Source organism: Sylvia atricapilla, chromosome 16, assembly GCF_009819655.1.
Source record: "Sylvia atricapilla isolate bSylAtr1 chromosome 16, bSylAtr1.pri, whole genome shotgun sequence".
In the NCBI taxonomy this organism is placed as follows: domain Eukaryota; kingdom Metazoa; phylum Chordata; class Aves; order Passeriformes; family Sylviidae; genus Sylvia; species Sylvia atricapilla.
Genome location: NC_089155.1, coordinates 12,161,534 through 12,176,114, shown reverse-complemented (window position 1 = coordinate 12,176,114; position 14,581 = coordinate 12,161,534). Strand labels below are relative to the sequence as shown.

The 14,581-nt window shown below is 51.9% G+C and overlaps 3 long non-coding RNA genes across 3 annotated transcripts in view; 1 reads left to right on the top strand and 2 right to left on the bottom strand.

The window, feature by feature from the left end:
* The window catches only part of LOC136368610 (uncharacterized), a 169,221-nt gene that overhangs the window by 2,418 nt on the left and 152,222 nt on the right, over positions 1 to 14,581 (bottom strand). The window lies entirely within an intron of this gene.
* Positions 1,039 to 2,565, top strand: LOC136368611 (uncharacterized). The gene is made up of 2 exons (XR_010744870.1): positions 1,039 to 1,441; positions 1,680 to 2,565. It is a non-coding gene; the product is annotated as an uncharacterized lncRNA (long non-coding RNA).
* Positions 3,151 to 4,841, bottom strand: LOC136368609 (uncharacterized). Its single transcript, XR_010744868.1, has 2 exons — positions 4,314 to 4,841; positions 3,151 to 3,301 (listed from the first exon to the last, which is right to left on the bottom strand). It is a non-coding gene; the product is annotated as an uncharacterized lncRNA (long non-coding RNA).

Here is a 14,581-nt window from a genome sequence, read left to right as displayed (position 1 = left end):
CAGGTTCCAGGGGTGGGACCAGCTTTGGGGGGCCAGACCTTGTCCTGGGCATATCCCTGTGGCCATGCTGGCAGCTGTCCCAGGCCAGGCCACCTCTCAGCAGCTGTGCCCACATGCCCAGTCATTTGCATGACAAATTCAAACCTTTTTTATAGGAAACCATCACGCTGGGGCTGTCAGGGGAAGGTTTGGCTTGTGTGGGCTGGGGCGTGTGCAGCCCCTCTGCTGTCATGGGGAAGTGCCACCATAAATTCCAGTGCTGGGGTGCTGGTCATCGTCTGGATGAGTCCAGCCACAGTCAGGCATCATGTCCTGGTGTCACCTCCCTCTCCACCTGGCAGCAGTGAGTGAGAGAGCCCTGTAGCCCAGGGTGGCTGCTGCCAGACCCTCCCCACTTGCCTGCCATGAAAGGGGACGTCTTGGGTGAGATTCCTGCCCTCTCCCTGGGGTGTCCCCCTGTCACAGAGGCACAGCCAAGAGCTCTGCTGCCAGCAGCTGCCCAAATCTGCTTATGATAAGGAGCAGGGGGTACCCAGCCCACACCTCTGCAGTGCTCTCCCCGCTGTCCCACGTTATCTGGGGGACACTTGGGGACCCCCACGGGCTCCTGACAAGGTCCAGAGCTTTGCAGTGGCACTCCCAGCCAGTGGCCATCCCCAGGATGGCACTGGGAGCACTGGGGACATGGGAGGCACTGCCAGGCCCCATGACCCAGCTCCCCTGGGAGCCCCAGCACCAAAACTCCGCACTGAGAGGGAAAGGCTGAGCACAGGATTTATTTGCATAGTAACTGGGCTGCTGTGGCCACTTACCCTTTAAAACAGAGCTGACAGCAAAATGTTTTTACCCTCTCAAATACAGGGAATGCTAACAGCATCCTTTTTTTTTTTTTTTTTTTTTCTCTCTCTGTTCTGGCTGAAGCTTGTTTTTCCCTCCTTTGTGCCTCTCTGAATCCTGCCAGCGTAGAGATTCCCTTGTTCAGAGAGTAAAAAAAAGGAGAGAGAGAGAGAGAGAGAGAGAGAGAGAGAAAAAAAAAAAAAGAAAAAAAGAAAAATAGAAAAGGTTAAGCCTGGGATTAAAACCCATCACTAAAATAGTTTGAATAACAAAGTCAACTGACTGGTGGGGAACCTGGTGAATGCCTGTCACGTATCACACTTCGGCCGGGCACCGTCACGTGTGTCACTAGATGGTTCCTGGAAAAGCTTCTGCTCAGCCTGATAGACCTGGGCCTGCTGATACTGCTGCACCCACTTCTGCAGGGCTGGGGGAAACTTCCACAGGGGGATAAATTAGGGGGGAATAAATAATTAAATCTCCCTTGGGTACCAGAGGCATTGGGTGTTCTGGTACCTGAGGCTTTTCCACCCTGGTGGTCGTGGCAGCACTGGGCCAGCAGGACCCTCTGTCCTTACTGATGTCTTTAGCAAGGGAATTTATGGTGGGTTTGTGGTTTTTTTTTTGTTTTCCCCATACAAATTTTTCACCTAATTTCAGCTGCATAAAGAATCAAAAAACGGGACCTTGCTTGAGGTAAAAGCAGAGGGTTTGTACCTCCCCCAGGCAGAGCCAACTCAGCCGTGTCAGACACAACGTGTGGGGCCAGGGAGTCTGTTACTGCAGGGGTTTGTACCTGAACACAAACCTCACTAACAGTTTTATCCTTTTGCTGATGCCAGCAGCACAAAGCTGGAAGCAGAGAGATGCCCAAGGCACAGCGACAGGGATGCTGACAGATAAAGCCACACGGTGTGGGAGGGCAGTTAAAGACTCAGATTTATTAGCTGTGTGCCCGTGCTCAGGAGGATGATGAAGCAGTTGGAGATGGAAAAGTTGGAAATGGAAAGGTCAGAGACTGGAGGCTTGTCAGAAGATGAATCAATGAGCACCCAAAATCCCAGGAGCCAATTTTTAAAAGCATTTGCCCACATAAAAGTGGAGACTGTGGCCTTTTGTAAATCAGCCAGGAGCACGTCTTGGTTTCAAAGTAGCACTGAGCATCTTATTACGTGTTTAACACTGAAAAGATCTTTTAAAATGAGACTAATTTCAATGGAGTGGCTCCTGTCCATGGATGAACAGGCCCAGTCAGTGTGTGCAGACACCCGCAGTCGTTTGTGGTCTCCTGTAGCATCCACTGGTGTGTTTGCATGAGCTGCTGACGTGTGAGCACCTTCAACAAACCCTGAGCTTTGCAAAACGAAAGTGAAATGAAATAAATAAGTCGTGCCATTAGTCTCCTGTGAGCTGGCTTTAAAATTAGCAGGTTTTAGATATAAACATGGTAGAATGAGCCCTCAGGGGAAGAAAAGCCCTCCAAAAACCATATCCTACATTCTTTTAGGCAGTGTACACTGCTCTTTACTTCATCCCACTTTAGTAAGGTAAACTAATTTGGTTTCCTGTTTCAAATGAATTTTATAAGTAGAAAAATGTTTATATTATATACATTATAAATCTGATTAGAAACACATATGTATGAACAAACTCATGGTTTTTATCAGTAGCTGTGTGCATTCATGTGTGTATGTGAAAGAACACATATAAACACCTTATTCCAACTGACATTTTAACATTTCTTTCACAAATCCTGGCTCCTGAAGATGCCAGGCGAACCACAGATCAGAAGGTAATTTAAAATGAGAAGCATAACATAACAGCAATGCAACCAAATCTAATGGCTGGCAGCACAAGCTAGTCTGGGGCAAAACCATGTCCTGGATTGAGCTCAGGCTTCAGCAGACTGGGAAAAGCAGTAAAAATATCCCACGCTGGTGTGAGAGCCATTTCTGGAGCTGGGGCAGACCCCAGGAGCATCCCCCATCCTTTTGCCATACATGCTCAGGCACTTTTCCTCTCTCTGTCTTTGTGTCTTTCTACATTCCCCTATGTCCTCTTCAACCAGCCAACCACGGGCACTTCAGCCTCAGTCTGCTCAGCCCAGAATACAGATATTTTGGGCAGCTGCAATCTGGACGAAAGCTCCACTCCTGCCAGGAACTCTGCACAGGCTTGAATGGAAAAAAAATAAAAATATCCCATGGAGTTGTGTAAAGGCTGCCAGGCTGCCCCGGCCCCTGTCCCACAGGCAGGGAGCAGCCCCGGCCCCTCTGCAGCAGACAGCAGAGACAGAGACTGCAGGAAAGATAATAAATTAAATCCAAATGTTTATTCCATTGGCACTGTCCGGGTCATGTGCCTCGTGGAGCTGGAGAGTGCAGGAATATTTTCTTGTAGCTGTCGAATAAACTGCTGGAAATGGTCCTTGTGCAGAGGTCCCTGAGGAGGCAGGGGCTGAGATCTGCTTGGAGGGATGGATGGAGGGATGGAGGGTGGATGGATGGATAGAGGGATGGATGGATGGAGGGATGGAGGGAGGGATGGATGGAGGGATGGATGGATGGGTGGAGGGATGGATGGATGGATGGAGAGATGGATGGATGGAGGGATGGATGGATGGATGGATGGATGGAGGGATGGATGGATGGAGGGATGGATGGATGGATGGATGGATGGATGGAGGGTTGATGGATGGATGGAAGGATGGAGGGATTGAGGGATGGATGGATGGATGGATGGATGGATGGATGGATGGATGGATGGATGGATGGAGGGATGGATGGAGGGAGGGAGGGATGGATACACACACACAGGAGCTGGGCCCAAGTTCAAAGGCAAGAACAAGAGCTCAAAACCAAGAGTTTTGTGCACAGGCAATGGTTTTGGGGGCAGGTGTGGGGGTCTCTGTGTCTCACTGGAGATTTTGGCCATGTGAGGACCTTGAATTTCCCCTCCCTCCTTTGCCTACACACAGAATTAACTCTTCCCATCCTCATCAGACACAGTGAGCCCTGGATGTGCAGGGCCCTGAGCTCCAGCACAGCCCCAGCTCTGCTGGGTGTCTGCAGCGTGTGCTGGCTGCTGCAGGTCACTGTGCAGAGATGCTTTAAAAACCCCACCCCTTGGAGCACAGCCTGCTGCCCCACAGGTCTCAGCATGGTGGTTACAACAGGCTTACTCATTTCCCCGGTGAGTAAGACCGAAAGGGGAGCCCCACAGGGGCAGGACCAGCGGCTGATAAGGAGCAGCTCCCTAATCTCCAGCCCCAGCAGCCGAAAGGGTGAGGGTGATAACTCCCAGAGCCCCTGGCTCCCAGCAGTGCAGGGTGCTGCTGTCAGTTTGGGTGTTTGCAGGGCTGCACCTCCTCGCCTCGCAGGGTTTGTCTGCAGTTCCCCAGCCCAGCACACCCCTGGGGGAGCAAGCAGGAGCTGGTGGTGGTGGCAACCCAAGGGCTCACAGCCTGGCCCACTCACCTCCTCTGCTCTTAATGCCTTGAGCTCCTGGGGCACAGCCGTGGGGAAAGGGGGCTGCAGGAAGCAGCATCATTCATCTGACCCATCAACCCCATTTAGGAAGACCCAAAGTTTAGAAACTGGAGGTAAGAAGGTCCCAGCTGAAGTCCATCCTCATGCTCTGGGTGACACCAGGAGGCCAGGAGCCCGGCAAAGCTGGCACTCCCCTGATTCAGACCTGGCCTGGCATTTTGGCCCAGACACCTGGTTTTTGCTGGCTGGGTTGGACCCCGTCCACACCCATGTCCTGTGGCACCCACCACTGCTGCTGGTGTGACACTGGCTCCGTGTCACCTTCCCCCAGCTCCAGGCATCAGCTCCACTGTCCCCTCACTGGCCCCGTGTGCCAAACTGCACATGATAAACTCTGCTCCATAGCACATTTTTGTCAGAGGCTAGCGAGATAAAATCTTAAAATAGCTCACCATGACATCCGTCAGGGTCTGTGCCACTGCATTTCCCATGTGCTGCTGCCCTCCCTCCCTGCCCTCAGCCGGGAACACCCCTGCAGGAAGGCTGGCTTCCTCAAACACACGGGACATGTAGGACAAACGCACAGGCTTCCTCAAATACACGGCAGGACATGCAGAGCTGCTCCTGTCCTGGAGAATCATGGTGTCCAAGCAGCGTGGGAGTGAGCATGACAAGGCACTGAGTGTGACGTGGCAGTGCCAGCACTGCAGGGCAACACTCTGCCCCTGCTCTGTGTGCCCCAATCCCCCAGGTCCCGCTGCAGGGCCCCCATCCCATCCTTGGCTCGCTGCAGGGAGCACCGTGCCCTCTCGGCCTCTCGGAGCCTTTGGCTCCGGCCAAACACCACTTGGCCAAGTCCCCAGCACTTGGGAACAAAAGCACAGAGCCCCAGGACGGGCCAGGGAGCTGGGGGAGGGCGCAGCTCCCTGCACAGCTCCTCTGCAGGGCTGGAAAGCAGCGGGGCACAGAATGAAGCATCCCCTCTCTGTCTGTGCTGCCCAGGGCTGGGCTGCCAGGTGCCTTCCAGAGGTGCTCTGGTGGCTCTGCCAAGGGGAAGAGTGGGGTGCCAGCATCTCCTCCTGGAAAGGCCACTCTCAGCTCTTTCCTTGCAGGGTGAACCCGCTTCTTTAACCCCTCTGGTGCCAGCTGGCCAGCACCATGCCCTGGCCGTGGTTCCTGGGCTCTGCTCTCACAGTGCTGCCAAGAGAGTGGCATTCAAAGCTTTAGCCTTTCCCAGCTTTAAGGCACATGCTCCAACTCTCCCTTATTCTGTGTTTAGTTTGGGGCAGCCAATATCACGTCACATTTAAAGGCGCAGTTTCAATTCGTATCCATCTCGATTTATTTTGTTTTAATGAAAGACACGATTAAAAATAGTCATCAGAGAAAATAAACGCTGTAATGCCCACACAGATTTTTCAAACAATTTCAAAAATGCCCATGAGAGACTGCTTTTAAACTTAAACTGCTTTTAAGTGTTAAAGAATCACAGTGGAGACTTTGCAGTGCAGACACGGCTCTAAGGAAACAAAGCATTTTGTACAGAGGGGAAAACGTGGTCCAGGTGTCACTGTACCACAAGCCACAGCTCCTTCCACTGCACCTGGGCCACACCTGGCTGGGGGCAGGTGGCCCTGCAGGGACACGATGGGGTTACTGGAGGAGTCCTGCCAGCATCTCCTGGCCATGCCAAGGAAAATCATTCCATTTTTTCTGCCTTGTGCCCGGGAGGAGCTCATGAACCTCCCCAGCCCGGTGACACTTTCAGTCCTGGCCAGTCCCACACAGGCTGTTGTGGCTCAGGTGAGCCCTGAGCTCACAGGGATGTCACCTGTGCTGACAGGATCCTGGGTGCAAGAGACCCAGCAGAGCCCATGGTGACTTGACCTCGATTCTGCAGGCTGGAGGGGCTTTTGGGGGGTTGTTTAGACTTGCTAAGGGTTTTCCCCAGCCTCCATGGCCTCGCTGCCCTCCCCCAGAGACACCAGCAAAGCCCCAGGGACCCACGTGCTTTGGGGAGCAATGATGCAGCACAGCTCACGGCGCTGCTGTGTTTGGGCTGGGTGAGGAAAGCCCCTGCAGGAGTCACTGGAAGTGGCCCTGTGGGACACGTACTGCATGGGAAAAGGGAGATTCCCTCGGGAGGGGCCAAACTGTGCCAGCACCCAGTGAGGCAGAGGGGCTGCTCCCCCACATTGGACCGCAGGGCTCTAGAACCCGTGGGAATCTCTCTGGTGCAGATCAAGGGCTTGTCTGAAGCCCCTTTTAAAAATCTGATTCACACCCAGCTTTAAGCAGCCCTCTGCAGAGCAGAGTGCAGCAGCCCACTGGGCCTTCTCAGGGGCACAGGGGAGAGCCCAGCTCAGGGGAAAACCACTCTGGAGAGATGCAACTTGTCTGGCAAACAGGATTTTACCACAGCTGTCCGTGGGCAGAGCACAGGCAGCCCCACTGCCTCACACAGCCCGTGCTGCCCGAGCACGTGGCTCAGGTTTGGCTCTCCCCATGGAAGGGGCAGCATGGCATCCCTGCCCACGTGGGGAAGGCTCAGCTTTGTCCCCTTGGTGCCCCTGGACGCTATGTAAATACTGACAGCATTTTCTTAGCAGCATGAAATGCACATCTGCTCATGCAAAGCTGCGGGCGGGTGGCCGGGGAGCTCCTGGCCAGCACAGGAGGGTCACTGCCATGCACAGGTGCCTCCCCTGCATGGGCCAGCTCAAACTCTGGGCCTGAAAGGACTTCCAGCATCCAAACCAGCCACCCTCACTCCTCTCCTTGCCCAGAGAGCCCAGGCTGAGCCACATAAATAAAGTGGCAGAAGGAAGCTCCTCTGTGTGTCCCCCAGGGAGAGCCCCCAGCCCCGCGGCTCTGCTGCCCCTGGCAGGCTCCAGAGATAAGGCTGAGGATGAGCACTTCATGCTGTCATCATAAAGCCTGACTGCTTCCAATACCGGTTTTTTTGGTTTTTTTCCTTAATTGTTCTATTTCCAGCTCTTGCCAGAAAAGCCAAGTCGCTGATCATTGTCAGATGGTTCACGCAGAGGTTTCTGTTTGGTTTTGTTTTTTTCAAGGATCCAAGATGATAGGGGGGATGGAGAGAACTTCTGCCCTCTGCTTAAAATAATTCGAGCTTTCCACTGTCTAGGCCAGGCTCAAGCAGACATTTGCATAACAAATGAGCTTCTCCCCACATTTCAACCCCGGGTTACCCCTGCAGCTCTTGCACGAGGTGACTCCATCTCCTTCTGTCTACAGCTCCATCATCTCCATCATCTCCTTCTCCCATCTCAGCCCTGCATCTGGGGAGGGGAGAGCAGTTGTAAATTTTTGACCCTTTTGTCAATCAAGGCTCTAAACAACCTCTGGAATATTTCACCAGTAAAACATTTGCTTGGTGACCAATAAATAATTCCAGGTGTCTTTTATCTTGCTGTAAAAAATGCCACGAAGCAGCTGATTAGTGGAGGTTTCTCTCCAAGCTAAAACCTGTTGAAAGCAGGGACAAACACTGACTTTCCTGTTATCAGCAGAAATACTTCCCTGTGCTGGGCATTCTGCAGGCAGGGGTGGACAAGCACAAGGCACAGCTCTGAGAACCTGTTTGGGTGCAGAAAAACCAAGCAAAGCCCTGAAAGTTTCACAGAATTTTTTTTGTTTCACCCCTGAGACAGATTAACACTTTGCTAGTTCAGATGGATAAATGATGCTGTTGCTATTTAAACCAATTTCCTCGCGGAGTGTTCCAGAGAACACCTGCTGCAATGGCTGAGGTCACGATTTCCAGCCCAGCAAGAAGATAAAACTGCTGCCAGAGTCCACGGCCAGACCTGCTTTGTGCAGAACCCCATCACCCCAGCCTCCCTGCCAAGGAATTGGAGGAATTTTCCAGTTCCCATTGTCCTTCTGGGAGGGAGAAAGTGGAGGAGTAAAGCTTACATACCTTCATGAAGATCTGAGAGGCATCAGGAGGGTTTTCATGAGAAACTGGATGGAAGCAAATGCTATCAGAGTCCAAATGCTCCATTAATTATAGCAGAATATCATTCTGGGAAGAAGGGAAGTCCCAGCAGTCCTGCAACAGCCTTCTTAGACAATGACTGAAAAAAATGTTGCAGTTACTCATTTTGAAATGAGTTTTGGTCGGGGTTAGATTTTTCTTGCATGACAACACCTTGTGGGTACACAATTAAAAAATTAATCCATGACCAGTCAGAAACAATCATCCCTCCCTTTTTCATTGAGAGTAAACTCTGAAATCTGCCTTTTTTTTATTTTTTACATAACTGTAATTATAGAGCCAACTTCCAGAAGCCTTTGCAACATTAAACATTAAACAACACTAAACATCCACAAGTCCTTTCTGGGCAGCCCCCTGATATCAGTGAGTCACTGCAGCCCCCACAGCTCCAGGTGGAGGGCACACATCCCTCCTCCAGCCTGTTTTCCAGCATGGAAAATGCTGTTCACAGCTCCTGGACACCAGGCAACAAATGCTTAATATGTGTTTTGAGATTCAACCAGCCTGGGCTGTGTCTTTCCACAGCAAACTCAGAGCAAGGTAAAATCCTAGAGAAATTCTCCTGAGTCATTTTTCTTGCCTCTGTGGGTTTGGGACTGGTTTGGGTGGACCCTATCAGGTTAGAGCCATGTGTACCCCTCCTCCTGGGTGCTGCAGCACTCGTTTATCCCCCCAGAAAGAGCAGAGCTCAGGGCAGGCCCCTCCAGCAATCCATGGTGGTTTGGATTCTCTTCTTGGAGAAGAGTTTGGATCGTGGCACAGGCTCAGAGCAGACACATGTCCCCAGGCTCCCCTGACCCACCTGCTGTCTGACTGGGCTTTGAGATACTGCTCTGAGATGCTGCTGTCTCCACGTGTATCACCTGACCACAAAACCATCCTCCTTTGTGTCCCCCAGCCCCATCAGCTCCACCAGGAGACACCAACACACCCCTGAGCACCCAGGCTGGCAGCCCTGAGCAGGGCAGGACAGGTCCCCCAGGCTCACCGCGGCTCACAGTCCAACCTGCTGGGCTGCTTTGGGTTCTGTTCAACTCCACCAAAGCCTCAGAGACACCATATGGCTCCCGGGATGTTCCTCTGCAGGGTTTGGTTTGCAGCACAGGAGTTATGCCTGGCAGAGGCAGCCAGAGCAGCCCTTCCCACCCTGCTCCAGAGTGGCCTGAGGTGACAAATGGCTCTGGTGGCACCAGGCTGTCCCCAGCCCACAGCAGTGCCCAAAGCACGGACAATGCATTCCTGCTCCTGTCAGTGCTGTCCCAGCGGAATGAGGAAGGGGAAGCTCTGTCTGGATTTTAGGAGAGCCCTGCTGTGGGTTGCAGGGACAGGTGGGAATGGCAGAGGGAGACAGGATGCTTCTCTTGGTGTCTGCTAAGAAGAGACCAGCCTGGGAGCCTCCTGAGCTGCCTGAGCTGCTGCACAGGCCCCAGAGATGGAGAGGCCAGGAGAAGTTCACCCTCAGCTAAAAGAGCCTCCAGCTCCCTTCTCTCGCTCCCATCCCTCCCTGCCTTCCTTCTCCCAAGTGTTTGGAGAAGCTCATTCCCAAAAACTGGGATGGGAGGTGCAAGCACCATCTTGAAATACTGCACTGAGAACTGGGGAAACTGAGGCACATACAAGCACCAGGAAAACGCTGCAGGCTGTTCTCCTATCATTTGGGAGGGACAGAATGGACCACTGTGCTCTGCACCTTTGATTTGACCTGGTACTTTCCCCCAGCAGCTCCTTGTCCTCCTCAGTGTCCCCTCCCTGCCCCAGTGTCACAAATCCAGTGACAAATGCACCCAGGTGACAAACCCAGTACGTGCTCCCCACAGGTACCAGTAGCTGCTCCAACAGTCCCTGGCTAAAAAGAGAACAAAAACAGCAACAAAAGACCAACAAATAGTTGACTCTGTTCCCAGGCAAATAAAAAAGAATGGGTTTGGATCGTCGCTGCTGTCCCTTTGTTTACCAAATGCAGTAACAAAAACAGCCAGGAAAGAAAAAAAAAATAAATCTCTGATAGTGAGGATTTATTGTGGGCAAAGCAGGCTGTGACATGCCCCAGGGAAGGAGGGTCAGGCTTCGTGTGGATCTGCTGGGGATGGGAAATAAATGTGCCCAAAAGCACTTAAAAAAAAAACCCTGAAAGGACCAGCCCTGATTGCAGCAGTTAGAAGTGATATATTCTTGGCATGGAAACAAAAAGCAAATTCATAGCAGGTTTGGAGCTGATCTTACTGGCTTACACGGGATTTTATACTTAGGTAATTCTATTGTTGGCTGGAGCTACCTGATTTATGGTGAATAAGGTCCTGATCCTGCAAACATTTACTGATGTACTTTAGTTTTACCTTTGCCCCAAGACATCCCACTGATTTCCCCGCAGTGAGGGTAATGCCTGTCTGCAGGGCTGGGACCTCTGCAATAGGAAAAACTGCGTTGCAATGCCTGAAACGGAGAGGAAATTTCGCAGTGAGTCATTAACTCCCCCAGGCTGTGGTTGTCCCCCAGGCTGAGACACTGCCAGCCCCAGGCAGGACACCCGAGACTGCAAATGCAGCCCCACAAAATTCGGGAAGCAGTGGGGGAACATCATCAGCACAAACCTGCAGCTGCATCGAGCTCTGAGCCTCTCTGCAACACAAACAGCGGTGTAAAACCGAGTTTACTCTCATGACACCCAGGGCACACCCTCCAGACAGGCTGCTAAACCTAGCAAGAAACCATTTGGACTGCTTCTAGTTGAGAAAATGGCATTTATTGTCACAAACACCATGTTTATACCCTGTAAGGTAAAAGAGACGGATTCATCCATCAAACACTGTCCTTCGCCCTGGGTTTGCTTCAAAGGGAGCAGAGAACACAAACCTGTGTGAGGTGAGAGGAGGAGGCGCGGGGAGGAGGAGAAGCTGTGAGCTCAGCCTCAGCATCCCCGGCCTCACACGCTGCTCAAAACCAGGCAAAGGAAAAGAAAAGGGGCTGTGAGCCTGGGAGCAGCTGCTTTCCTCAGCCCGCTGCCAAACCTCGCCGGGAGCGCGGGGCACGGTCCATTTGCTTTACAATGGGCTGAGCGGGCACTCGGGTGTCTGCCGCAGCCCCGGGGACGTGGGGAGCCAGGAAAACCACCTGCAGCCAGCCCCGAGGCTGCTGGGGGACACCCAGAGCAAAACCCTCCTGTACAAATCCCTGCCGCCTCCTGGGGGGAGGTTTGGCCCCGAGCCGCGTCGGTGCCGCATCTGCGATCTCCATCAGCGAAGCTTCAGGTGCCGCTCGGACACCTCGGGATAAAGCTGTGAGACTCTGTCCCCGCAAAACACACCTGCCAAAGGTGCCAGCAGCAGGGGCAGGGCCGGCAGAGGTGGGCGATGGTGTGTCCAGAGCTTGTCTCCATCCCCCGGCCCCGGTGCTGCCGTGCACTCAGCAGTGATGGGGTTTGTGTCCCCTGAGCCCCAGGACCACAGCGAGGCTCTGCACCGTGTCACCGTGTCCCATGAGACTGCAGCACTGGAGACAGCGCCCAAAGGCGCTTCCAGAGCAGCTCCTCTCAAATGGGCTTTGTTTTTTTACCGTAGCAGCCTGCAGAAATGAATATTGCCTGCCCAGAACGATTTAAATATACATAAAATTAGAAGGAGGAAGTGTTAGCTGAAATCTCGTACTCGTGGAAGGCAGACGGTTCGTTAGCAGTACTTTAATGAGGCTCTAACCTCCCTGTAATGCTTTTATTAATGCTCGTTGCTTACTGAGTGCCAACTGCTTGGCTCCTCTCCGACAGCCCGGCTGGGCCACAAAGACAGGGGTTGAGGGGTCCTTTGATGCAAAATGCGAGCACATTTCCCCCACAGCCAGGACAAACGACAGTTGGTGAGATGAGACAGCCCCAAACTCAGCAGATGGTGCCCAGAGCAGGCGAGGCAGCGAGAGCAGGGTGGGCAGGAGGGGACACAGGAGGGAACAAGGGAAGGGAGAAGAAGAGGTGCCAGTTCTGCCAGTGCTCCTGTTGGCTGCGGCTGGGTCAGCACGAGGGTCGGGCACTGAGCAGGGACAGGACACCAAGGATGGATGTGCCGGAGAATTGGTGACTCTGTGGGGAGGTGCAGGATGCAGGAGTTCAGCATTCAGCCTGCTCCCCCTGTTCTATTGCTGCAGGTATCTCGTGTGCTTTGAGGCCAAAGCTGCATCCAGATCTCACCAGAGACCTGCTTTGCTCAAACCTGGGCCCTTAATCCAACAAACACCCGAACACCCAAGGCACCAGTACCCCAAAGGCCCCACTGTGCCCATGAAGGGACAACCTGCGCCTTTGAGGAGCTCCCAGCCCGGCTGTGGGTTTGATCCAACAAAAGGAAATCCAGGAGAGGATGGAGCCCCTCCTCCAGTCCCTCTGCCCTGTGACACCCTTTTCCATGCCCCTGCTGGCTGCAGAGGGGAGGAAGGGACAGCACCTGCTCCTGGAGTTCACCTGCTCGTGGGGTGATGCCCGGGCACCCTGAACACACCTTTCAGACGTGGCTGTGGAAGGACAGAAGGACAAGGACCACCCCAGCAGCTGCCGGGACACTCCTCCAGCCCTCCTGGGAGCCGAGGTGAGCATATGCCGTATGCTTCTCCTCCTGTTCCTGGAAACACTCTGAATAGAGGGATTAAAAGTCACCCCTTGCAGCCTGAGACAGCAGAGCCCAGGCTCTGGCTGATATTCCAGCACAGCAGAGAACAGGTTCCTGCCTCCCAGGAACGTGGCAGGTGGGATCCCACACCAGTCCTGGAATCACAGCAGCAAGGAGCTGGGGCTGGGGTGTCCCACCATTGTCCACCCACGGCTTCAGAGACAACCAGCAAAGAAAAGTTCAGCATCGTCTCATAATCAACCCAAACCGACTTTCATGTCATTTTAATTAAAAAAAATAAAAAAGAGGGAAGAAGATTAACCAGAGGAGAAAAAAAAAAAAAGAGGAAGCCAGCAGGCTGCCAGGGCACAGAGTGATGGGTGAAACACAGGGTGGAAGCAGGAATGAGCAGGCAGAAAAGCTCCTGTCCTCAGTGCATCCAAACCACCAAATTACAAAATCTTTCAGCTAGAAAATTCACAACATTTTTTTTTTCTCCACGTAAAACTGACAGATTCGAAGCCAAACATGGAAATATCTCAGGGTGCTGATGTGCATTTTTCCCGTTAAAGTTTCTCTGAAATCCGGCCTGCTTCTTGTGAAGGAAAGAATAAAAAACCAAACACCCGAGAGAAAAAAAGAAACAGAATATTTTCAAGTAAAATTTGTCAGATGCAGCCATTTTTTAAAGTGTCTGCTATAAGCAATTGGGAAATTGGTAAAATATAAATGTTTATCCCAACATTTTTTACCAAAATGTGGTTGTTTGTTTGTTTGTTTTAAAATAAGGGCTCCTAAATTTATCAGAATTCAGAATAAAGCAGAATCTAGAAATGAAAACAAAACCCAGAAAATAAAATAGGGCAAATGCTGTGAAATTTTCATCTGGAATTTACAGCAGCATCTAAAGCCCACTCACACCAGACAGTAAATTCTTGTTCCTAGCACAATAAAATAGTCCCATAATAAATTTTTTTAGTTTCTCCTGGCCCCATGCAAAGCTTCCCTGCACTGACAGTGAGACCTTGCAGGTCTCCGGGGGCCTGGGCATCACTTTGCACATGTGAGCAACTGTGCCAGCCTGAAACACAATGTTCTGAATCCCATGGCTCCTGCAGCAAAACATGAGAAACTTGGTATTTAAAATGGATTTTATCCGTGACATAAAGCAGAAGAGTTTTGTCCTAGTGCAAAATGGGGGGAAAAAAAGGTAAAAAAAATGATCACAGCTGTAAACAAGGTGCACATTGGCAGCGCTCTTCACCCCGCAAGGGTAATTGGCCTGGAGTTTAATCAAGGTAGAAGGAGGGGATTTGGAAGCACCACTTCCATGGCACACTTCCCTGCTTTGTCACATCACACTAAACACTCGATAAAAGCTGCCTTTGAAGAGGAGCCAAGCCCATCCTCACTTGAGTGCAGGATACTGCACTGGGTTCGCTGAGCTGGGCTTCCACTCGGGCAAAGAATTTGTAAGAGGCAGAAAAAAAAGAGTAGGAGTGAGCAGACAAAGAGTGTTGCAGCTCAAAGAAAACTACAAAAGACAATGCATTAATTAATTATTGGGGTTTGCCTTTTTTTTTTTTTTTTTTTTTTTTTTTTTTCTGGCAGTGGGACAAACAGACTCCTGTCTTAGTTAAATA